Here is a 27,121-nt window from a genome sequence, read left to right on the forward strand (position 1 = left end):
AATAGAGTACATGATCGGATTTAGGATAAATAGACATACTATTAAGAGGAGAGCTTAATTAGGCAATTTAGTCATCTAGTGCCACTAGGTGTTAGAATTATCAATTATGTAACACGTCAAAATATGATTCTGGGAACTTAGTAATACTCTCCAAAGATTTTTAAACAAGAATATATTTTAATTAAAAGTCTTGCCTTTGAAGTAACATCTTTTGAAATAAATATGTTTTATAACATAAGGTTAAATAAAGAGATCCTTGTATGTCCTTTGTTAAACTATATTTAAACATATTCTTTAAAAGAATCAAGTTAAACTTATCTCTTAATGGATATTTTCATTAGAAATTATTCTCAACCAAATAAGTGATAAAAATGAAGTTGAATAAAGCTTTAATTTGATTATACATTCAAAATAGTAATTTTCCTAACAAAAATAATGTGTGTGCTCCATAATTTAAACATTTGACTAAATAAATAGTTAATATATAAAATAAATATGACTTGCATCTCTTGTTGGGTTCTTTGTATGTTGCATATGAATTTATGAATCAAAACCAAGTTTGATTTCAGAAATTTGATACCAAATTTGAATACAAATGAAATAAGGAAATAGAAAAGAAAATAACAATAGAAATAAAAAGGCTTACCTAGGTTGAATCCCACCTTCAGCCGACTCATTTACCTCTCGTAGCCCGCGGATCCCACTCACCGTTAGACTAACATGTGGGGCTGGGAACTCAGCCTCACGCCCACTCCCCGCGCCTGTGAAGGCGGGTGCTGTTCCGTGGGGCCCGTGCTTCAGCGCCTTGTCTGTCACCGACAGGTGAGCCCTGCTACCAGGTGTTCTTCTCCACCGACGTATCCGTCAAGCTGAAGCATATTCTGTTCTGATTTGTTGAAGATCTGTGATCCATTGTCGATCCTTATGAGATCGCCTTGCTCTAGAGACCATAAGTATCTCGTGGCCCGCGTCCCTTAAACCCTCAACCCCGAGAGCCTTTCAGGCCTTCACCACCACCAAGAGAGCAGAGCGAAGAGCAGAGAAAACGAGAGTTCCGCGTCCTTCGACGAAAGTGTGGCCACGGTCGTCGGTGGGCCCTTTGGATGGGCCAGGGTGCATCAACAAAGGGTGTCGCGTGCAATAGTGGCGCTGGTAGGGAAAGGATACCAGCGGAGCCGTGGATTCCTTGTCATTGTTCGATCATCACCGTCGTCGGGGAAATCTCGCATATATCCTCGATCAGGGCGCATAGTGTGGCTTCATAGCATCACCGAGGCATCGTGGAGTCGATCATGACGGTGGGTGGCACAGAGGATCGCCAAGTAGATGGGAATTCCTCGTGGGGGCTTTTCCTTCGTCGCAGCGTCACCTCGTGACGTGGTCGGGGGCCCTGGCTACAAAATCACGGGTGAGTCGTTCTTCTACGTGTTTGTTACGTTCTCCGTGTAGGATAGCAGCGATGGGATTGGGGTATGGGGATTGGAGCCGCCGAGCTACAGCGCCGGTGGATCTCGCCGTCATGGGCGGGGTGCCTTTTCCCTGTCATCCGTCGTGAGGTTAGGGAGAAGCTAGGAGCCATTGATTCGGTGATGGAGGGCTGAGATTAGAAGAAGAAATACCCTTCCAGTCATTTGATATGAACCATTGGTGCGGAATGAATGGTCCATGTCTCATTAAACATTGACTGTAGATTAGCGAAGCAACGACCGAGATTAGATGTCGTGTAACGTTTCAGCCATATTGATCTAGTTCGTCTGATCTTGATCCAGCGTGTGAGAATCAATCTCAATTATTCAATCCTAAGCCGTTGTTCTTATATCATGCGACCGTGGGTGAATACTAGTTCGATAATTTGTCAATCTAAGACGTCGGTTTGTGATCCAATAGCTCAGATCTATCATACCTTTTCGACTGTGTAGTTTTACATAAGAGACCCCCAAGATTTGCTGAATCAACCCACAATCCATCTGTATTAAAAAATAATTGCTAATCGGTCCTAGAGCTTGCAGTTTAAACCCTGACTTTGCTGAAAATACACCATGTAGTCCATCAACGCTTGGATTTCATAAAATAAATTCTAAAATTAATTTCTAGTATGAAAATAAATATAGAAACTTAGAAAATTCATATCTTGATCATTTTAACTCTGTTTTCAGTGATTCTTGAGCCTACGGTTTCGTTTTAGCGTGTAGAATATTCCTACATAGTTTAATTCTATGTTTTAGTGTAATGTTATTGTATCCATTCTTTTATTATTTGTATGTATTGCTACGAGTAGAAGCAAGATTATGAGGAATCTGAAGCCCAACTTTGGGAAAGCACCTGAGGAGTTGGATTCACAAGTAAAAGGTAAATTGTGTCCTTAATCACATTTTTTGACCTAATAATATTAAATTTTATGTTCTCACTCTGCTTGCACTGTTAGGTTAAATTGATGGAACCTAATATGTTACTGAAAGTCGCCTAGAGGGGGGGTAAATAGGCGAAACCTGAAATTTATGAACTTTAAACACACACTAGGGCCTGGGTTAGCGTTAGAATTAAATTCGAGTCTGAAAGAATGTTTCTCTTGCAAAGATTTGCTTAAAGGATGAGGATGACGTATAGGAGCAAACTCAAATTAATAATAGCAAGGAAACATTAGAGAGAGGAAAGAGGGCAAACAAATCAAGCGAGAATCAAAGCGAGTAGACACGATGATTTGTTTTACCGAGGTTCGGTTTCAAAGAACCGAGTCCCCGTTGAGGAGGCCACAAAGGCCGGGTCTATTTCAACCCTTTCCCTCTCTCTCAAACAGTCACTTAGACCGAGTGAGCCTTTTCCTTAATCACATGGGTCACTAAGACCTCGCAAGGATCACCACACACTTGGTGTCTCTTACTTAGCTTTACAAGCACTTAGAAGAAGAGTGAGGAAGGAAGAAAGGCAATCCAAGCGACAAGAGCGCAAATGAACACAAAAACTCTCTCTCTCTCAAGTCACTAAGTGGTTGAGATGAATTTGGGACTTGGAGAGGATTTGATCTTTGGAATTGTGTCTTGGAGTGAATGCTATAGCTCTTGTATTGAATGTGAAATTCTGAAAACTTGAATGCCAATGAATGAGGTGGTTTGGGGGTATTTGTAGCCCCCAACCACTTCCTAGCCGTTGATAAAGGCTGTTGGCGATGGGCGCACCAGACAGTCCAGTGCGACACCAGACAGTCACTGTTCACTGTTCGATGCGCGCCACATCAGCGCGTCCGTTAGGGTTCAGAGCAGTTGACCGTTGGAGGCGTTTGTCGTCTTGCTGCACCGGACAGTCCGGTGCCACACCGGACAGTCCGGCGACCTCTGACTTTTACGCTCTGACTTCTATCGCGACGCTGTTTAGCACTGTAGCGTTTTGCAGTTGACCGTTGGCGTGCAGGGAGCCATTGCTCCGCTGGCTCACCGGACAGTCCGGTGAATTATAGCGGAGCGTGCCTCTGAATTCCCAAGAGTGGTTGTTTCGTCTGCGGGTTGGCTAGCGCACCGGACAGTGTCCGGTGCACAATTTCTCAACACACTAAATGTCTTGCTCCAATTTTTGATTAAGTCCCTAACTGAATTTCTTTCTTGGTTTGTGTTGAACCTTATGCGCCTAAGATAAATAACATCTAGATAAACTAGTTAGTCCATGTGGTTTGTGTTGGACATTAACCACCAAAATCGATTATAAGAAATGGTTAAGTTCATTTCCCTTTCAATCTCCTCATTTTTGGTGATTGATGCCAACACTAACCAAAGCAAATATGAAGTGTAGAAATGTAACTAGTTTGCAATTGAGATAGTTGTGCATAGGTTACTTGGAGTTAAACCAATGAAAGGCTTTATGCATATGAATGGATTGTTTTTCTCCTATTTAACATTTTGGACCACATTTGCACCACTTATTTATTTTTGCAAATCTTTTGGAAAAATCCTTTCAAAACCTTTTGCAAATAGTCAAAGGTATAGGAATACGATTGCAAGAAGCATTTTTAAGGTTTGAAATTCCTCCACTATTTCAAATGCTTTTCCTTTGACTAAATAAAAGCTCCTCGTGAATGAATTCTTCTCTTAGCTTTCAAGAGGGTTTTTAAAATAGATACCAATTTGAAAAACAATTTTGAAATACCAAATGAGATACCAATTCAAATCTTACTTTTACATACCATTTGGAAATTCATTTTGAGGCTAACTCAAATACCAATTGAAATAAACTCAAATATTAATTGAAATAAACTCAAAATAATCATTTGTGAAAATTTTGAAATGGTGGTGGTGCGGTCCTTTTGCTTTGGGCTTAATACTCTCTCCCCCTTTGGCATGAATCACCAAAAACGAAGAACTTGAGAGCCCTTTATACTTTCTCCTAATACTTTCTCCCCATTGGTAAAGGAAATATGAGTCAAGGGTCATACCAATTGAGAGATACATGAGTAGCGGCAACGGGTAAGCGTTACCGTCAGAGTTGGAGTGGAAGTCTTGTCTTTGCCGAATACTCTATTTCCCTTTCAATCTAAGACTAATCATAGAGATATACTCGAAAACACATTAGTCTTAGCCTTGACACAAGAAGAATATGTATTTGTACCAAATGAAAAAGACATGATCAAAGGTATATACATGAGCAATGTGTGCAATGTTTCAATCAAAGTTTTGAGAATCAAGTATATTTAGCTCATTCCTTAGTTTGCTAAAAGTTTCTCATTTAGTGGCTTGGTAAAGATATCGGCTAATTGGTTGTGGGTGCTAACATAAGCAATTTCGATATCCCCCTTTTGTTAGTGATCTCTCAAAAAGTGATACCTGATGTCTATGTGCTTAGTGCGGTTGTGTTCAATGGGATTGTACGCCATGCGGATTGCACTCTCATTATCACATAGGGGAGGGACTTTGCTCAACTTACAGCCATAGTCCGTAAGGGTTTGCCTCATCCAAAGTAATTGCACACAACAATATCCTGCAGCAATGTACTCGGCTTCGACGGTGGAAAGAGCTATGGAGTTTTGTTTCTTTGAAGCCCATGACACCAGGGATCTTCCCAGAAACTGACAAGTCCTTGATGGTGCTCTTTCTATCAATTTTACATCCGACATAATCGGCATCGGAATACCCAATTAAACCGAAGGTAGATCCCTTGGTGCACCAAAGCCCAAACTTAGGAGTGTAAACTAAATATCGCATGATTCTTTTCACGACCCTAAGGTGAACTTCCTTAGGATTTGCCTGGAACCTTGCACACATGCATACGGAAAGCATAATGTCCAGTCGAGATGCACATAAATAGAGTAAAGAACCTATCATCGACCGGTATACCTTTTGATCCACGGACTTACCTCCCGTGTCGAGGTTGAGATGCCCATTGGTTCCCATGGGTGTCTTGATGGGTTTGCCATTCTTCATCCCAAACTTCTTAAGTATGTCTTGAATGTACTTAGTTTGACTTATGAAGGTGCCTTCTTGGAGTTGCTTGATTTGAAATCCGAGGAAATACTTCAACTCCCCCATTATAGACATCTCGAATTTCTGTATCATGATCCTACTAAACTCCTCACAAGATGACTTGTTAGTAGACCCAAATATGATATCATCAACATAAATTTGGCATATAAACAAGTCTTTTACAATGGTTTTAGTGAAGAGAGTAGGATCGACTTTTCCGACTTTGAAGCCATTAGTGATAAGTAAGTCTCTTAGGCATTCATACCATGCTCTTGGGCTTGCTTGAGCCCATAAAGCACCTTTGGGAGCTTATACACATGGTTAGTGTTCACTGTCTTCAAAGCCGGGAGGTTGCTCAACATAGACCTCTTCCTTGATGGGTCCATTGAGGAAGGCACTCTTCACGTCCATTTGATAAAGTTTGAAGCCATGGTAAGTAGCATAGGCAAGTAATATACGAATTGACTCAAGCCTAGCTACGGGTGCATAAGTTTCACCGAAATCCAAACCTTCGATTTGTGAATATCCCTTTGCCACAAGTCGGGCTTTATTCCTTGTCACCACACCATGCTCATCTTGCTTGTTGCGAAATACCCATTTGGTACCTACAACATTTTGGTTAGGCCGTGGAACTAAATGCCATACCTTATTCCTTGTGAATTTGTTGAGCTCCTCTTGCATTGCCACCACCCAATCTGGATCTCTTAGTGCATCATCTATCCTGTATGGCTCAATAGAAGACACAAAAGAGTAATGTTCACAAAAAATGTGCAACTCGAGATCTAGTAGTTACCCCCTTGTGAATGTCACCAAGAATGGAGTTAACGGGGTGATCTCTTTGAATTGCTTGGTGGACTCTTGGGTGTGGCGGTCTTTGATCCCTTATTTCTTGATCATCTTCCTTGTCTTGATCATCTTCATCTCCCCCTTGATCAATGTCCTCCTCTTGACGCGGCTCATTGTCTTGATCTTCATCCTCTTCTTCTTGAGCCTGATCCTCATCTTGAGTTGGTGGAGATGCTTGCATGGAAGATGATGGTTTATCTTGTGCTTGTGTGGGCTCCTCGGATTCTTTTGGGCACACGTCACCAATGGATATGATCCTTAGTGCGACGCACGGAGCCTCTTCATCATCTAATTCATCAAGATCAACTTGCTCCACTTGGGAGCCATTAGTCTCATCAAACACAATGTCACAAGAAACTTCAACTAGTCCAGTGGATTTGTTGAAGACTCTATATGCCCTTGTGTTTGAGTCATAACCTAATAAAAAGCCTTCTACTGCTTTAGGAGCAAATTTAGAACTTCTATCTCTTTTAATAAGAATAAAGCATTTGCTCCCAAAAACTCTAAAATATGAAACATTGGGCTTTTTACCAGTGAGGAGTTCATATGATGTCTTCTTGAGGATTCGGTGAAGATATAACCGGTTGATGGAGTAGCAGGCGGTGTTAATCGCCTCGACCCAAAACCGGTCCAGTGTCTTGTACTCATCAAGCATGGTTCTTGCCATGTCCAATAGAATTCTATTCTTCCTCTCTACTACACCATTTTGTTGAGGTGTGTAGGGAGAAGAGAACTCATGCTTGATGCCCTCCTCCTCAAGAAATCCTTCAATTTGTGAATTCTTGAACTCCATTCCATTATCACTTCTAGGGCCTGTTTGGTGTGGCGCCGAAACCGCCGCACCGCGCCTAAGCCGCGACGCTCGATTTGGCTGCCGCAACTGCGGCACAAAATCGGTGGCGCGTGTGGGCGTGGACGGTGGCCAACCAAACATGCTCCTAATCTTTTTGATTCTCAATCCGAAATCATTTTGAGCCCGTATTAAGAATCTCTTCAAGGTTTCTTGGGTTTGTGATTTTTCCTGCAAAAAGAATACCCAAGTGAAGCGAGAATAATCATCCACAATAACTAGACAATACTTACTCCCGCCGATGCTTATATAAGCGATCGGGCGAATAGGTCCATGTGGAGTTGCTCAAGCGGCCTGTCCGTCGTCATGATATTCTTGTGTGGATGATGAACTCCAACTTGCTTTCCTGCTTGGCATGCACTACAAATCCTGTCTTTCTCAAAATGAACATTTGTTAGTCCTAAAATGTGTTCTCCCTTTAGAAGTTTGTGAAGATTCTTCATCCCAACATGGGCAAGTCGGCGATGTCAGAGCCAACCCATATTAGTCTTAGCAATTAAGCAAGTGTCTAGTTCAGCTTTGTTATCATTAAAATCAACTAAGTATAGCTGACCATCTAGCACTCCCTTAAATGCTATTGAATCATCACTTCTTCTAAAGACAGTAACACTTACATCAATAAATAGACAGTTGTAGCCCATTTTGCATAATTGAGAAACAGAAAGCAAGTTGTAATCTAAAGAATCTACGAGAAAAACATTGGAAATAGAATGATCAGGAGATATAGCTATTTTACCCAAACCTTTGACCAAACCTTGATTTCCATCCCCGAATGTAATAGCTCTTTGGGGATCTTCATTTTTCTCATATGAGGAGAACATCCTTTTCTCCCCTGTCATGTGGTTTGTGCACCCGCTATCGATTATCCAACTTGATCCACCGGATGCATAAACCTACAAAACAAGTTTAGGCCTTGTTCTTAGGTACCCAAACGGTCTTGGGTCCTTTGTCATTAGAAACAAGCACATTGGGTACCCAAACACAAGTCTTTGGACTCTTGTGTTTGCCCCCAACATATTTGTCAACTAATTTGTCTGATTTGTTAGTTAGCACATAGGAAGCATCAAAAGTTTTAAATGAAATGTTGTGCTCATTTGATGCATTAGGAATTTTCTTCTTAGGTATTTTAACATTAGTGGTATGCCTAGAACTAGAAGCCCCATTTTTATACATAAATGCATGATGAGAGACAGAATGAGGTTTCCTAGCATGAATTTTCCTAATTTTATGCTCAGGATAGTTTGTAGGATATAAAATATAACCCTCACTATCCTGAACCATGGGAGACTTACCCTTAACAAAATTAGACAATTTCTTAGGGGCATTAAGTTTGACATTGCTTTGGTTCCCTTGTTGGAACCCAATGCCATCCTTAATGCCAGGGCGTCTCCCATTATAGAGCATGCTTCTAGCAAATTTAAACTTTTCATTTTCAAGTTCATGCTCGACAATTTTAGCACTTAATGTAGCTATGTGATCATTTTGTTGTTTAATCATGGCAAGGTGATCAACAATAGCTTCTACATTAACATCTTTACATCTAGTGCAAATGGAAACATGCTCAACAGTAGATGTAGATGGTTTGCTAATATTCAATTCATAAATCTTAGCATTTAGACTAGCATTCTCATCTCTAAGACATGAAATTGAATCATTGCAAATGCTAAGCTCTCTAGTTAAGTTTTCACATTTTTCTACTTCTAGAGCATAAGCATTTTTCAACTTAACATAATTTTTATTTTCCTTAACGAGCAAGTCCTCTTGGCATTCCAAGAGATCATCCTTCTTGTTAATGGTTTCAATTTATTCATTTATTTTTTTCTTTTGGTTCATGCTAAGGTTGGCAAAGAGAGAAATTAAATCATCTTCATTATCGCTAGAACTACCCTATCACTAGATGTAGTATATTTGGGGGTACTTCTAGAATGTACCTTCTTCTTTTTGTCGTCCTTTGCCATGAGACACTTGTGCCGACGTTGGGGAAGAGAAGTCCCTTGTTGACGGCGATGTTGGCGGCGTCCTCGTCGGAGGAGGAGTCGGTGGAGTTCTCGTTGGAGTCCCATTCCCGCCCCATGTGCGCCTCGCCGCTCTTCTTCTTGTAGTATCTCTTCTTCTCTTTCTTCTTCCCCTTCTTGCCTTCGTCCCTGTCAATTTCACTAGAATATGGACATTTAGCGATAAAGTGACCGGACTTACCACATCGGTAGCACACCCATTTGGAGCGAGGTTTGTAATTCTTCCCCCTCCTTTGCTTGAGGATTTGGCGAAAGCTTTTGATGATAAGCGTCATCTCCTCATTGTCGAGCTTGGAGGCATCGATTAGAAGCCTACTTGGTGTAGACTCCTCCTTTTCTTCCGTTGCTTTGAATGCAATGGGTTGCACCTCGGGTGTGGAGGTGGCGCATTGCTCCAAGTTGACAATGTGTTTGGAGTCTTTGATCATAAATTCAAAGCTCACAAACTTTCCAATCACTTCCTCGGGAGACATCTGTTTGTATCTAGGATCCCCACATATTAATTGAACTTGAATAGGATTACGAAATACGAGGGATCTAAGAATAACCTTGGCCATTTCATGGCCATCCCATTTTGTGCTCCCGAGGTTGCGCACTTGATTCACCATTGTTTTGAGCCGGTTGTACATGGCCTGCGACTCTTCTCCTTTGTTGAGGACGAATCGACTGAGCTCTCCGTCGATCGTCTCGCGTTTGGTGATCTTGGTCACCTCGTCCCCTTCGTGCGCGGTTTTGAGGACGTCCCAAATTTCTTTGGCGTTCTTCAACCCTTGCACCTTATTATACTCCTCTAGACACAAGGAGATGAGGAGTATAGAAGTTGCTTGGGAGTTGAAGTGCCTAATTTGGGCGGCCTCGTCCGAGTCATAGTCCTCGTCCCCCACTTGAGGTGCATGCGCTCCAATTTAATAATATCCCAAATACTTTCGTGGAGTGAGGTTAGATGATGCCTCATTTTATCACTCCACATGCAATAATCTTCACCATCAAAATATGGTGGTTTGCCTAGGGGTACGGAAAGTAATGGAGCGTGCTTTGAAATACGGGGATAGCGTAGGGGCATCTTATTATACTTCTTGCGCTCATGGCGCTTAGAAGTAGTGGACGACTCGATGCCAGACGTGGAGGGTGATGAAGAATCAGTCTCGTAGTAGACCACCTTCTTCATTTTCTTCTTCTTCTTATCACCCCTCCGATGTGACTTGATAGAGGAAGAGGATTCCTCCTTATACTTGTTGTCGGACTCCCTTGAGAGAGTCTTCCCCGAGCCCACGGGCTTTTCGCCGGTCACGATCTCCCTCTTGACGTGATCTCTAGACATCACTTCGAGTTGGTTAGACTCTTAATGAAGCACTGGCTCTGATACCAATTGAAAGTCGCCTAGGGGGGTGAATAGGCGAAACCTGAAATTTATGAACTTTAAACACACACTAGGGCCTGGGTTAGCATTAGAATTAAATTCGAGTCTAAAAGAATGTTTCTATTGCAAAGATTTTCTTAAAGGATGTGGATGACGTATATGAGCAAACTCAAATTAATAATTGCAAGGAAACATTAGAGAGAGGAAAGAGGGCAAACAAATCAAGCGCGTAGACACGGTGATTTGTTTTACCGAGGTTCGGTTCTAAAGAACCTAGTCCCCATTGAGGAGGCCACTAAGTCCGGGTCTATTTCAACCCTTTCCCTCTCTCTCAAACAGTCACTTAGACTGAGTGAGCCTTTTCCTTAATCACATGGGTCACTAAGACCTCGCAAGGACCACCATGCACTTGGTGTCTCTTACTTAGCTTTACAAGCACTTAGAAGAAGAGTGAGGAAGGAAGAAAGGCAATCCAAGCGACAAGAGCGCAAATGAACACAAAAACTCTCTCTCTCAAGTCACTAAGTGGTTGAGATGAATTTGGGACTTAGAGAGGATTTGATCTTTGGAATTGTGTCTTGGAGTGAATGCTTTAGCTCTTGTATTGAATGTGAACTTCTCAAAACTTGGATGTCAATGAATGCAGTGGTTGGGGGATATTTATAGCCCCCAACCACTTCCTAGCCGTTGGCAAAGGCTGCTGGTGATGGGCACATCGGACAGTCCGGTGCACCACCGGACAGTCACTATTCACTGTCCGGTGCGCGCCACGTTAGCGCGTCCGTTAGGGTTCGGAGCAGTTGACTATTGGAGGCGTTTGTCGTCTTGCTGCACTGAACAGTCCGGTGCCACACCGGACAGTCCAGTGACCTCTGACTTCTGCGCTCTGACTTCTGTCACGACACTGTTCAGTACTGTAGTGTTTTGCAGTCGACCGTTGGCGCGCAGGGAGCCGTTGCTCCGGTGAATTATAGCGGAGCGTGCCTCTGAATTCCCAAGAGTGGCTGTTTCGTTTGCGGGTTGGCTGGCGCACCAGACAGTGTCCGGTGCACCATTTCTCAACACACTAAATATCTTGCTCCAATTTTTTATTGAGTCCCTAACTGAATTTCTTTCTTGGTTTGTGTTGAACCTTATGCACCTGAGATAAATAACATCTAGACAAACTAGTTAGTACATGTTGTTTGTATTGGACATTAACCACCAAAATCGATTATAGGAAATTGTTAAGTTCATTTCCCTTTCAGTTACCTAGTTTTGTTTACCCTACACCTTGCATACAAATGAAGTATTAGCTACTCTTGCTATTGCTCTACCTAGTTTTGGGATCAATATTATAGAGTAAAATACATTTCTAGTCCTTAAACTTGTCGCCTTGTGTCATCCTAGACCATAAACTTTTAAAGTGTGTCAGTCCGGTCCTTAATCGTTGTTCAGGTCTCAGTTAGGTCCAAACGGGTCGTGGATGACATATGGACCCAACATATCAGCATGTGTATCTCTTTTCTCTCACCGGACATGTAGAAAAGAGAGAGGGAGAGAGAAAAGAGATACACAGCCTGACATGTGGGGTCCATATGTCAACCACGACCTGTTTGGACTTAACTGACACCCGAACCGCGATTAAGGATCGGGGTGACACGCTTTAAAAGTTTATGGACCGGGATGACATAGGACGATCGGTCTGACACACTTTAAAAGTTTGTGGATCGGGATGACATAGGACGACAAGTTTAAGTACCGAAAAATATATTTTACTCAATTTTATATATGAATTATGATCATGCCTTATTACTATTGTTGGCTTTATTATTATTCGTGGTAAAATCATTTTGTTAATTGGAACATGGAGCGACCACCCGAGACAACAGTGCTACCATAAGGGTGGAATGCAACACACTTGACTGATTAATTAGGGATGCTAGTAAGAGATTACCTTACCCGAAAGGGGCAAGCAGAGAGGAGTTGCCGCAAGTATAGAGATGTTCTCGGGTTGACCTGTCTATGATAACTTTTCGAACTGTCTATGATCATTTTGTTATGTTTGGGAAGGACTAGTCGACACAGACGAATAAGACCAAGGCCAGGAGCCCTAGTTCACAATATCTTAGAGATATAAGTGCATCAAACAATGTCTGTTCCACGAGAAAACAATATATATAGGGTAAGGTTATTAGGAGCCCTGGGCTTCCATAGCATACAGGAAGTCTGAGCAAGCCATGCACCACCGCAGCCTGGCCGCCAGCCCACCTCCCGCATGCGTCCATTCCTTGCATGCACATATTTTATTTCCATTTGCATGCACAAGAAATTAGGAAGTGTATCCGCTGATGCATGCATGGAAACAAAAATAATCTGATTTGAATGCTTTATTCTTTCCATAAATATAGGATCTCTATAACAATCATGCAACTAGACTCTTTAGAAATGTTTTACAAAATATACTGCTGCTAACTATGCTACACAGTGTAGATATTTATGCAATACGATACGTTGCGTAAAAAAATGAGTTTTCTGCTGCATGTTCACAAATTTAGGATGGAAATAATATGCGTTGAAAGGAAATAGATTGATATGTACAGAAACAAAAAAATCTGATTTTAATGCTTTATTTTGTCTATAAAAATAGGATCTCTACAAACAGCAATGCAGTTAGGCTCGTTGAAACCAATTTATGACATATACTGATACTAATTATGCTACACTGTATAGATATTTATTATAATACCCGATTTGTAATTTGTAAGAGATAATATAAAAGGAGAAAAGTTATTTCCTTTATCTATATGTGTGTGTTATTTCTACTCACCATCATATGTGAACACCTCATAAATAATTAATAAAAGACATCGAATAAATCATGCATCATGCTGAGGTTTTATTTTGTGTGCATATTATGATAATGTATAAAAATAATGTAAAAAGGAAATATGTTAATGTCCAAATGGGGATTTAAATCCTAAAGGAAATTCTATATTTGAAAAAAGAGAAGAAAACATTATACAAATAGGATAAAACAAAAATATAAATGAATTAAAATTTAGTCCATATTATTATAGACATTTAACCTAGGTTTGAACTTCACACATACATATTCAAATTTGAAATTTAAATTTGAAAGAAAAGAAAAAAATAAAGAATACCTAAATGGGCCTCAGTCTGCACATTTGCCCCATTTCCCCTTTACCCCGCGCGGCCCGCCTTCTCTCCACGGATAAGTGCCGACATGCGGGCCCGGCAAGTCAGTCACGCACACACACTTAACCAGGGATCAGGTTACACTGTCTTGCGAACCCGAGTGGTCAGCACGCTCCACTCACGTCTGCGGGACGTGGCATCAATGACAGGCGGGACCGACCCGTCAGATCTTTCCCCTCCGCGGAAATCACGCGCCCGCAACGAACTCCAAGCGATTTAGACGAGTTGTTGGTGCACGACTCCCCCTCGCCCCGGCTTCAAATGTAGACCCGAGCCCCCTTGACTCTTCCCTTGCCTCCTCTTCTTTTCTCCGCTACCACTCCACGCAGATTCCCGCGCCGTCGCATGCCGCACAGAGAAAGCCCGCCGCCGCCGTGGTGTCGCGTCTACGCCGCTGGTGTAGCCACGATAGCAGACCAGGGAGCTCCTGCAAGGTTGCTGGTGTTCGTGCATGGCCTGAATTGGAGCTATTGGTGCTCGGGTCATCGGTAATCACTCACCGGAGCTTCACCACCGCCACGGGTCCACCGCGCACCGTAGTCACGTCTGCGCGATCCATAATCGTTGGTAAAAACTCCACTCCTACCTTCACCATGTCCGTCTCATTGTGTAGCGCGGTCTATTTTTGGGTATGGGGTAGTTGTTGGCCGAATTGCATGCCGCCGACGAGCTATCCGCCGCGTAACCTGTGTGCCGCCGCCGTGCTCGTCGCCGGTTGGTGCGCGCGATCTCGGCCGTCGATCCGTCGTTGGATGGCCGGGGTTAGAAGCCAAATAATGATTTGGCCGAGCCATATAGCGACTGTAAGATTAGAATCCAGTGGCGGGAAATGGGTCCGCGGTTCATTAGATCTAAACCGTAGATCTAGCATCGGGTTGCTGATACTGAGTACCGGTTCATTTAAAGGTCATGCAGATCCGTGCTATCCGGATCTAATCCAACGACCAGAAACCTTTCATACCCCTTCGCGGGTCAGTTTTGCACATGAGTCCTTCTGTTATTTAAGAATCAACCCGCCGTCCACCGTGGCAGTGGTCTGAGTCCTAGGATATTTTTCATAGAGCCCCTTGTGCTTCTCAATTATTGATGCGCAGTCCAGAAACTTGTAAATTGGTTAAATAATTATGGAAATGGATTTTTAATACAAAAATAAGTGCTAGAATTTGTACAAATCATAGAAAGTTCATATGAACTTCAAATTGATTCAATTTAGTTTCTAAAATTTTGTAATATTATTGTTCATCACCTAGAGTCTGTGTTTTGACATGAAAACAGTAATAAAATTAATTTCTCAATTAATCATATATCAAACACATGAAACCTTTGGAAATTCATAACTTAAAATCCATAACTCCAAAATTAGTGATTCATGTTCCTAGGATCTTATTTTAATGTGTAGATTATTATCATGTATTTTGTTTACATGTTTGGTGTGATGTTAATTTTCTTTATATACTGTGCTTGTTTGTATTGTGGCGAGTAGAGGAGCCAGTAGCTGAGGATCCTGGTGACCAGCAGATAGAAGTTGTTGAGCAGGAGCTCATTGAAGGCAAGTTGTGCCCTTGATCACTTATTTTTACCCAGTCATGTTCTTATTAATCATAATGATCTGCATAGGTTAATTTTGATGGGACCCAATAGGCCACCCTAGTCTGTTTATACTTTTTACCTTGTTTACCCCTGAATCACTTGGGTAGTTTTGCTACTGCTTTATATGGTTTTTGGTTCAATAGTTCATTACATCTATGTTCCAATTATGCTGTTATGTTATTTATGTTCATGATAAGATCATTATGTTAATGAGAGCATGGAGAACCACTCGAGAAAACGTGCCACCACAAGGAAGAAATGGGACCCCTTGGCTAACTAATTAGGAAAGCTAGTGGAAGACTACCTTACCCGAAAGGGGCAAGGGCAGTAGGGGAGTTGCATGCAGGGAGGTTCTCGGGTTGATTTTGCTGCGATGGCGGTCAGACAGGGGATTCTTGCAAATGCTCTTCCCATAAACTGTAGCGGGTTTTCTGAAGCTAGTGGAACTTTGTAAAGGCCTCATAGTGTTACCCTGCCTCGCCTCCTCAGTAGAGGTGTATGAGATTGGCCGTCTCTTGGCAGATGGGTAACATGACTTGTGGGTACAGGGTACAACCTCTGCAGAGTGTAAAATTGGTATACTAGACGTGCTCACGGTCATGAGCGACCCAGACACTCACATGATTAATTTATGTAACTTAAATTCAATTTGTCATTTGCATTTGCATGAGATTATTTATTAATTTTGTTCTATTATTTATTATGGTTTGGTATTTACTTACACTTAGTAACTGCTAATAAAATTTGACCAACTTATTAAAAGCAATGTTCAGCTTTAACCCCTCTTGTTGATCAGCCTTACACAACACATGAACTCCCACCTTTGGTGAGTTCATGCCCACTGGTTTCCCCACAACTTGTTGAGCTATGATCATGTGTGAGCCCACCCTTGCTGTCTCACACCCCCACAGGAGAAGAATAGGTGATTCATGTGGAGCCACACAACGAGGAGTTTGATCTGATCTAGGTGACGTCTCCCAGTTGGCTTAATGGCGCCAAAGATGGATTTTAGTTCGATTTATATTTATCTTTTATTTTGTAAGACTTCTACGATGTAATAAGTACTCTGATGTTATTGTAACATTTATCTCTATACACTCTGTTTTATATATGTTGTCTTCTTTGGCGCATGTATGAGATGCACCCGACTTTGTTCCTTAAATCCGTGTGTGACAGAAGTAGTATAAGAGCAAATGTTGACTGTAGGACGAAACCTAGATAGAAATGGATAAAACCCTTACCTACTTACCTTACTCTGATTTATTCTATACTTATCTTATCTTGATCCTATCTCACCTTTTGCTATCATACTCTGATTACTCTTATCTTTTCCACTATAAGACAAGATGGGTTTCACACCTTGAAATCCTACATTTATGACATTCGTAAGAGATAGGGAACCTAAGACGAAATTAAAACTATTTTCTCTATTTAAAAATGTTGGTTGATTGTTCTGATGATAAATGCCTGATTTGCTTCTTTGATTGATTTGAGATATTATAAATGGACATCTTAGCATGTATCACCATAAGGTAATGAATTAGCTTTGGCACGTAAAACATCAATCTGCTTAGCTAATAAATCCCCCAAAGTAACATGCCTCGTAATTACCTGCCTTGTCTACTATTCTCTCTTACCATATGTGTCGGTACCCTGAAACAGGGGTACCCCTTACTACAGTGTGAAGGCGCGGTGCTCATGCGGCTACCTCTAGTCGTGTGGTAAACAGTGCCCGACCCCACCATGTGGTCGACTCCCGGGTCGCCACGCGAACAGAAAAGACGATATACTCCAGGGTATCAACAGTGGGTCCGGACCCCCATGGGGAAGTGCCGGACCCCTGTACGTATAGACTGGGCCTTCGAGTAAGGTCCAAAACCTCCACGGGCATGCCCGGACCCCCCTGTGCAGGGTCCGAGCCACGCACAGCAAGGTCCCAGGACAGAACATGCACGGACCTTGGACAGGACCCAGGCGGGGGTCCGGTGACGACACGTATCCGGTCCCAGTCTGGTGCGGACCTATCCGCTTGCGCCACTGCTCCCCGCCCGGGCGGAGACCCGATGCTGCCACGTGGCCTACTGCGCGTGATGTAAGCCGGCGGCCAGAGCCCGACGTAAGGCCTCCGGGTTACGTGGCCCCTGCATTTATTGCGGATAAGGCGCGCCGCCTGTCCATCCCACTGACAGGCGATGTGCTGCCTCAGCATTTAATGAGCCATGTCCGTTCCGCTGGTAGGGATGTGCCGCCTCGGCATTTAATGTGTCTTGTCCACTCCACTAGCAGGCGGCGACCAGGCCGTCCCACAGGCGGCGTGCCTGTCCATTCCGTTGGCAGGCAGTACGCCCGTGATGCGGAGTGCACTGTGCTCATCATCACTTGTACGTTGCCAGGGGAGCTTCCGCTGCACGCCAATGCTACACAGACCGCAGATATCAGGGCACAAGGAGATTGCACTGGCGACCATCATTAATTGCTCCAAGTATTTCATCCGTTATGTTCCTGGGCCCGCATGTCGGGGCTCATTACCCTTGTGTGTGCCCCCCTTGAGCTATAAAAGGGGAGGCACGCAACGTTACAACTCAAGCTTACTCAGACACACTCACACTCACTCAAACTCACAAGTTCATACAAGCTCAATACATCACACAGTGGAGTAGGGTATTACGCTCCGGCGGCCCGAACCACTCTAAATCCTTGTGTGCTCTTGTGTTCTTCCCGTTTCCACCTAACAGGCAAAACGCTTAGGCCCCTCCTCATCTTAGGATTTAGGGCGGGTGCATTCCGCCACCTAGCCGAAGATTTCCTCTCCGACATTTGGCGCGCCAGGTAGGGGCTTAGGCTTTGAATTTTTGCTTGTTCTTCTGCTCGACATCATGGTCCACATAGTCGAGCACCAAGATTTCGTGCCCGAGGACTTCATGCTGGAGGAGGAGGCTGCCTCTTCCACACCTCGAGCCACCAACCTCCCTACGCCTGGTGCAACGGCTGTTGTGCACTCAGCGCGGCAACACACTCCCGCGCAAACATCCAGGGCGTCTAGGGCAGAGCCAGGGGCGCTGTCTGCAGCCAGGGAACTGCTGCATCACCCTCCTGCTCTACGGCCTCGCCGAGGGCCATGAAGCAGTGGCGTGACGATGTAGACCGCCTACTCAGCATGGCGCACTCTGGCTCAACTAGGGCCAGGCCTCGGTCATCCCGACGTCAACATGAGGCGTCGGCATCGGTGCGCTCCCCCTCAGTGAGGGCCGCGCCGACTGAGGACCTATGGGCGGAGCTCAATCGCCGGCGAGCGGGCGAGGACGCTCCAGTCTCTCTGGAGAGGTCTAATGACCTGCGGACAAAACTCAACCGCAGGCGTGCGGGTGAGGATGTCCGCATCTCTCTAGAGAGGGCGCGTGGGCGCCGACAAAACGTCAAGGGTCGCAACCTCGACTACGACTTCACTGTGGTAGCACCGCAGACTACAATGGGCGCCCGGATCCAAGCGGGTGCCCAATTGGCCGACGTGGGTTGCGCCGCGCTGGTGGATCATCTCCGCGCGGCTACTTGGCCATCCAAGTTCCGACCGCACCTGCCGGAGAAGTACGATGGTACGTCAAATCCATCGGAATTCTTGCAGGTTTATGTCACCGCCATTACGGCAGCCGGTGGAGACACCACCGTAATGGCGACATACTTCCATGTTGCCTTGTCTGGGCCGGCCCGGACTTGGCTCATGAACCTTTCCTAGGATTGATCTACTCCTGGGAAGAGCTCTGCGCAAGGTTCGTAGCGAACTTCGCCAGTGCTTATCAGCAGCATGGTGTGGAGGCCCATCTCCACGCAGTGAGGTAGGAACCTAGAGAAACTCTCCGGGCGTCTATCTCCTGCTTTACCAAGGTACGAGACACTATTCCTCGTATTTCAGATGCTTCCATCATCACCGCTTTCCGCCAGGGAGTGCGTGATGAAAAGATGTTGGAGAAGTTAGTCACGCACGACGTGAAAACTGTCACCACACTCTTTGCTCTGGCCGACAAGTGTGTCAGAGCGGCCGAGGGCCATGCATGGCACTCGGCGCCATAGACCGGAGTCGCCCAGATGGGAAGCTCCGGCGCCGTCACCCAGGACGGCAAAAAGAAGAAGAAGAACTGCGGCCATGAGAAGCCATCGTCTGCCGCTCCGATTGTCGCAGCCGCGGCTGGGGGCCGGAGCGAGCGTAACAAGCGCCCCCGGCCACAGGGAGGCAACAGCGGCTCATGCCCTGTGCACTCCAACGCTCACCACAGCGCCTCGGAGTGCCGCGAGATCATCAAGCTCACGAAGCGCGTCAGCGAACGACGCGAGCAGTCGTCCAAGGATGGCTCCCCATCCCGTCGTTGGCCTGGTAAGGAGGGGGTCGACGACGATGAGGTGGCCGCGGGAGAACAAGAACTCGGGTATCAGTCATCCGAGGGGGACCTAGGACGTCTTCACCGGAGATTCTGACTCCAGGGACGACAACGACCGCCGCAAGAAGCTGTACGTCATGTACGGCGGGAGCTGGGAGCTCACCTCCCGCAGGAACGTTAAGTCCCTACGCCGCGAGGTCCTATCGGCGACTCCAGGGGTCCCGAAGGCTGCTCCACATCAACGATGGAGGAGCACCACCATCTCCTTCAGGGCATCCAACTTCCCCGACAACATGACAGGGGCTGGTGTGCTACCACTCATCACTACCCCTGTCATCGCCAATATGCGGCTGCACCATGTGTTGATTGACGATGGGACAGGCCTCAACATCATCAGCCATGCTACATTCAAACAGTTGCAGATCCCGGGGTCACGTATGGGAGCCTCTCGCCCATTCTCCAGAGTGGGCCCACAGCTGGTGTATCCCTTTGGAAGCATCGCACTCCCGGTTACATTCGGGACCGAGGAGAACTTCCGCACGGAGAACGTTGTGTTCGACGTCGCGGAGGTTAACCTCCCCTTCAACGCCATCATCGGTAGGCCGACCCTGTATCGGTTCATGGCCATTGCCCATTACAGGTATTTGGTCCTCAAGATGCCGTCTCCAACCGGGGTCCTCACTGTGCGGGGCAACCGCGCCGCCGCGCTTGTGGCCGTAGAGAAGCTGCATGCCCTGGCGGCGGAGACTGCTCGCCCGGACGACGGAGGGGGAACCCCTCAACCTTCGGTACCAAGGCACCCCCAAGGTGCCAAAGGTGCAACCATCCGGGGCAGACGACATCCCCGTTAAAGCCATCTGGCTTACTACGGATTCCACCCAGACCACTCTCATTATGGGTGATCTGGGCGAAAAATAGGAACTCGCGCTCGTCGCCTTCCTCCAGGCAAATGCGGACGTGTTCGCATGGGAGCCATCGCAGATGCCTAGGATCCCCAGGGAGGTGATCGAGCACCATCTGAAGATCAACCCCGACGCTAGGCCGGTGAGTCAGAAGCCTCGTAGACAGTCCGTCGAGCGGCAGGACTTCATCCGAAAGGAGGTCCAGAAGCTGCTAGACGCTGGCTTCATTGAAGAGGTTCATCACCCAGTGTGGCTGGCCAACCTAGTCATCGCCCCCAAAGCGAATGGGAAGCTTCGGATGTGCATCGACTACACCAGCCTGAACAAGGCCTATCCCAAGGACCCGTATCCACTTCCACGTATAGATCAAATCGTGGATTCTACCTCCGGGTGCAACCTATTGTCGTTCCTAGATGCTTACTCTGGTTTCCATCAAATCCAGATGTCTAGGGAAGATAGGAAGCATACCGCTTTTGTAACAGTGGACGGGCTTTACTGCTATGTTGTTATGCCTTACAGTCTGAAAAACGCCTTGCCGACATTCGTGCAGACGATGAGTAAGACTTTCAGGGACCTAATAGGGACATAGTGGAAGTCTACGTCGATGACATCATGGTCAAGACTAAGAGAGGGTCGACCCTAGTGGAAGACTTAACCCTGGTCTTCGACAAGCTGCGGGCAACCAGCACAAAGCTGAACCCGGACAAATGCGTCTTTGGTGTCTCCGCTGGGAAGTTGTTGGGGTTCCTAGTTTCGTACCGGGGCATTGAAGCAAACACGTAGAAGATCAAAGCGATTGAGGCAATGAGGCCTCCAGCCCGTATCAAGGACGTCCAGAAGCTTATGGGGTCATTAGCCGCCCTTAGCCGCTTCATTTCGAGGCTGGCTGAGAGGGCGCTGCCTTTCTTCAAGCTGTTGTGGAAGTTCGGGCCCTTCTCTTGGAACAAAAAGGTGGAACAAGCCTTCCAGGAGTTGAAGCAGCACCTGGTGTCCCTACCAATACTGGTAGCTCCGGAGCCAGGGGAGCCGCTGTATTTATACATCGCGACGGTCGCAGAAGCGGTAAGCATGGTGCTAGTCGTCGAAAGAACAGCACCAGAAGGCCAGGAACCAGAGGACTCGGGATCGGCTGCAGAAGTCCGGACAGTCCAGAGGCCGGTCTACTACGTCAGCGAGGTCCTTCATGAGGCAAAAACTAGGTACCTTGAGACGCATAAGCTCCTATATGCTGTGCTTGTCACGTCTAGGAAGTTGCGCCACTATTTCTAGGCGCACAGGGTTGTGGTGGTGACCTCCTTTCCGTTAAGGGCCATCCTCCATAACTCTAATGCCACAGGCAACATCTCCAAGTGGGCCACGGAGCTCGCTGAGTTCTAGCTAGACTTCCAACCTCGCCACGCCGTAAAGAACCAGGTCCTGGCTAACTTCATCGTGGAGTGGACGCCTCCCCCAAGTGTCTCTGGGGGTCCGGACCCCGATTCGGACCCTGCACCTGCGGAGCCCAGGAGTTCGGTCTTCACCGAGCCCCACTGGATGCTCTACTTCGACGGATCCGCCCGCCAACAAGTTGGCGGAGCCGAGGTGGTCCTCATCGACCCAAGCGGAGATCAAGTGAAGTACATGGTGCACCTTGAGTTTAAGGCCACCAACAACATGGCAGAGTATGAGGCACTGATCTTCGGCTTGTCGGCGGCCCTATCCCTGGGGATTTGACAACTCCTGGTGAAGGGAGACTCCCAGCTGATCATCAAGCAAGTCCACGGGGAGTGTAGCTGCAACGAGCCCAGGCTCGTAGCCTACCTTCTCCACGTGAGAAAACTGGAGAAAGACTTCACAGCCCTGGAACTGCAGCATGTCCCACAGGCTGACAACTCGGCGGCAGATGACCTCTCCGTGAAGGCATCAACTTGGGCACCCGTGCCTGAGGGCGTCTTCGAAAGACGGCTGCTGAGACCCACCGCCCAACCTGCCGAACTGGGTGAAGGGGGCGAGACTAGCACCTCGAAGCTAGCGGTCCTGGTGGCGTCCCAGAACCCACCGAAGGTTGTGTGTGCTACAGGGGGCCCTGCCAGCCCCTTAGCGCCACAGTCAATATCTCAGAGTGGTCCGAATGCATGGATCTCATAGATCCGGGACTACCTGAAGGAGAATATCCTTCCTGAAGACCATGTGTCTGCAGAGCGCATAGTGCAGTTGGCTAAACGCTACGCGGTGGTGGAAGGGAATCTCTACCGCCGCGGCGCCAATGGCATTCACATGCGTTGCATTACCCAGGAGGAGGGCCATGAGTTGCTCATGGAGATCCATGGAGGAGAGTGCGCAAGCCATTCATCATCCCGCACACTGGTCGGCAAGGCCTTCCGGCATGGCTTCTACTGGCCAACCGCTCTCCACGATGCAGCTAAGATGGTAAAGTCCTGCGAGGCATGTCAATTCCACGCAAAGCAGATACACACACACTAGCTCAGGCTCTACAGATGATTCTGCCCTCCTGGCCATTCGCCGTATGGGGGTGGATATCCTGGGACCATTCCCCAGGGCCGTCGGCGGGTACCGGTACCTCTTCGTCGCCATCGACAAGTTAACCAAGTGGCCAGAGGCCACCCCTGTAGTCAGCATCACCTAGGGTGCCGCTGTCGCCTTCCTCAAGTCCATCGTCTGTAGATTTGGGGTCCCGAGCCGTATCATTACGGACAACGGAACCCAGTTTACAAGTCGGATCTTCTAGGAGTATTGCGAGGGCATCGACACCCAGCTCTGCTTCGCGTCCGTGGCTCATCCCAGGAGTAACAGCCAAGTGGAAAGGGCAAATGCAGAGATCCTCAGGGGACTCAAGACACACACATACGGCTGCTTGAAGAAGCATGGTGCAAATTGGGTCAGTGAGCTTCCGTCCGTGCTATGGGGGAACCGGACAACACCCAGCCGAGCTACCGGGGAGACCCCATTCTTCTTGGTCTACGGGGTCGAAGCCTGCCTTCCCCCGGAAATCATCATGGGCTCCCCACGGGTCCAGGCTTTCGATGAGTCTATGCAGGAACAACTGCGACATGAAGACATGGACTTCATCGACGAGCGCAGATGGCAAGTGGCAATCCGAAATGCACGGTACAACCAAGCGCTCAGGCGCTACCACCAACGGTTCGTGCATAGTAGGAAGCTCGGGGTCGGGGACCTAGTCCTGAGGCGAGTACTGAACCGAGAAGGGCTCCATAAACTCTCCCCCAGCTAGGAAGGACCCTTCAAGGTGACGGAAGTGTGCCGACTCGGGTGTGTCCACCTTGCCACAGCTGAAGGAGAGCCTCTGCCCAATCCCTGAAACATAGAGCACCTCCGTAAGTTTTTCCCATAAAAGCAAAGCTGGGGAATTCAGTTTTCTTCCTTTGTAACTAGGTAGCGCATATATGTACGCCAGCCCGGTAAGGTCCGCCCTCATAAACCCGATCTGTTGGTTTACGCTCAAGAATATCAAGTTATAAAGAGAAGATTCACCCCCCAGATTTGCTTTGTGATGGTTTTATTCTGCTTAAGTTTACAACCATTATTTTTATCTAACCCACCCATACGGTTTCCCTCCCTTGCTGGTATAGTGACATCCGCATTGAGTAGCCAGGTCCGACAGCATGGGGGCCAATTCTAGAGAATGGGTACTCGTCTCCTGGGGTGGTCCGGAGCTGTGTAGCCGCTTAGCTTGGTTCTACACCCTAAACCTGCACAATCCACCACTCTGCGATGGGTATCCTAGTATTTGGAACTATAGCCCTGTGGGTCTGGGAACCTGGGGTCCGGTTCTAGAGAATGGACGCACGTCCCCTGGGGTGGTCTAGAGCCGTGAAGCCGCTTAGCTTGGTCTCGTACCGTAAGCCTACACGCTCCACCACTCTGCGAAGGGTGTCCTAGTATCTGGAACTGTGATTCAGGGGGTCCGAGCACATGGCTTGGCTTCCCAGACCAAGTCCTGCTGGTCCTATTGCGTAAATCAAAGGATAAAAGATACCATTTAGTGGGTCCTATGGGTGCGCTACTAAAACTTCCTAGCCAAGGCTATGTGCAGGTCCGGGTCCCAATCGAGATTACCTCCTGGGGGCCATGTCACCAATTCCTTCTTAAGAATACTGGCATCCAGCCTCAACACGTCGAGCCCACATCCTAGGGGGCCAAGTACCAGGGAAGAAGTTGGTAACGATGCACACAACAAAGGAAAAGTAGCATACAGATAAGTTGCAATATTGCTTGATAAGTAGTACTTAAAAGTATCTTACAAAATCAAAATATATTACAAGCCGCTTCCTAGCGGGACCCTTGCTTTCTCCCTGCAGACCTAGCTACTCATCATCAGTGGGATCCCACTGGAAGCGCTCGGCCACCGCATCCACAACATCTTGTATGCCCTCCCGGGCGGTGTCTTCGGTGTCGGCCACCGGACCTGCGATCACCGGCACCAAGGAGATGGTCGGGTCGTGGTTTCGGAAGCATGTCAGGATGTACTCTATTACAGACCGGCAGAGTCTGCTGCCTTCGGCCTCCAGGCAGGCACCGAGGATCTGGTCTAGGCATCGGAGGTGGTCGGCGGTGGAATCTAGCACCCGGAGCGCGTCGGAGATGGACACCGGCTGCTCCGACAGTGGGATGGGGCTCACCTTCAGCGGCACCAGTGCCGAGCTCGCCTCGCCAGCCCAGGCAGTGATACGTTGGACCCCGATGCGATGCTCCGCCCGGAGATCTTCAAGTGTCTTCCTCATTGCCTCCATAGCCTAGGGCCACCTACGCTGCCTGGGCTACCTACGCTGCCTCGAACTGGCGGACCCACTCCCCTAGCGTCCGCTCCTTCTCCTCTAGCGCCCGCTCCTTCTCCTCCACCTCGAGCTCATAATCGGCCAGGAGCTTATCCTGCCTCTCAAGCATTTCCTCCCTGAAGGCGAGATCCTTCTCCCGCTAGGCAAGATCCGCCGCCCGCTTATCCAGGGAGACATCCTTCTCCTTGAGGTTCTCTTCAGCCAGGGCAAGGCTGCTGGCCCTGTCATCAAGCCCCTGCTGCACCTTTCGCTGGTTCTCCACACTCGCGGCCTGCTGGTCCTTCTGCTCCTCCAGCATCTTGTTGTAGGCATTCAGCTTCGTCTGGAGCTCCATGATGACCTCCTCCCTCTGGTCCAAGTGCACCTCCTTCTTGGCCAGCCTCTTCTCCTTCCGGGTCACCTCCAGCTCCCGGGCGAACACCTTCTGGAGGTCCTTCCGGTAGTCCTTGCGGTCTCGCTCAAGCTCGGACCGCTCGAAGGTGAACTGGCGGGACGCTGCCTTGGTGCGCTCCTCCAGCTGGGTACGCCAGTCGCTGAGGCGTTGGTGTTCAGCCTCAAGCGCCTCCCACTCCTGCAGGATCGCCGCCCCAGTCTCTTGGAGGGCCTGATGGGCGCGAGACAACACCCGGGAGAGGGGAATCGGCGCCACTTCTGGCTCGGCGCCGGATCGGAGCCACCGCCCGAAAATCACCTTCGTCTCCTCCGGAGTGGGCGACGGGGTTGGAGCTGGATGCGCCCCCTGCGTCGGCCTCGATAGTGGCGACGGGCGCGGCTGGGGTCTCCCCTGCCACTGTTGACGGTGTAATCGACGACATCGCCGTCGCTGAGGCTGTGGCAGCTGTCGGGGCAGTAGGGACCCCCTCCGCCGCTGCGGCACCGCTGCAGCCGGATCCACAGCTAGAGCCTGGGGGCCCGGTGGCACTGTCTCGGTGGTAGCAGCCGGAGGCGAATAGGCACGACTTTGGACGCAGAGGGAGAAGAGGCCCTGATGAGCAAAGGATGGGTTAATACCCGTTGACATGATAACTAGACCAGTGAAGAAATAAAAAAGGACTACACTTACTTGGGGCCCTGGACCTTCCAGCAACCCTGGAAGCAGGACATTCGCTGCCCCCGCTGCTGCTGCTGCCCCTAGGATGGCGGCGGCGAGCCCGATGGTGGTGGCGGTGGCGGTGGTGGTGGGTCTGATGGTGGTGGTGGTGGAGGACTGACGCGCCTCTGCGCGCCCTGGGCCTAGGAGTCGGCCTCCTCGGCCCCGCCAGCTGTCCTCTAATGCTTCTGGGGGTCTGAATCAAGGGGCGGATCCATGACGAAAGACCCGTCGGCGTGGCGTAGTCGGTGTCGCCTCTCTCCCTCTGACCTCCCGGTGGCACCCGGAAAGGAAGAGCCGCCCGCAGCCCCTTTGCCCTTGTCCGAGGAGCTAGGGGCCACGGGAGGAGCTCTAGAGCCCGCATCAGCGGGCTGGGAACCTCCGGCCGGTACACCAGGAATATGGATCCCCCGGTGGGGGTCCCGGCCGCCAGTTTGGCGGATCGCCACGCCGCTCTCATCGAGGGTCGGCAGCCAGGCCAGAACCGCCGACCGCAGCCCTAGATCATCGCAGAGCGGCGAAATGCCCTGGGGAGGAATCAAGGATTTGGGGATAAAGGCCTCACCAGTGATCCCCTTCACTAAAACCTCCAGCTCCTCCCAGGACAGGTCGGTCCCCGGCCCACGCTGGATCCTGCCAATGTCACTGGGGCCG

General features: G+C 48.0%; 1 long non-coding RNA gene across 1 annotated transcript; it reads left to right on the plus strand.

The window, feature by feature from the left end:
- The first annotated feature begins 908 nt into the window (after positions 1-908).
- On the plus strand, positions 909-15,840 carry LOC103638980 (uncharacterized). The gene is made up of 3 exons (XR_559144.1): positions 909-1,408; positions 2,279-2,349; positions 15,200-15,840. It is a non-coding gene; the product is annotated as an uncharacterized lncRNA (long non-coding RNA).
- The last annotated feature ends 11,281 nt before the right edge of the window (positions 15,841-27,121 follow it).

Source organism: Zea mays, chromosome 9, assembly GCF_902167145.1.
Source record: "Zea mays cultivar B73 chromosome 9, Zm-B73-REFERENCE-NAM-5.0, whole genome shotgun sequence".
Classification (NCBI taxonomy): Eukaryota; Viridiplantae; Streptophyta; class Magnoliopsida; order Poales; family Poaceae; genus Zea; species Zea mays.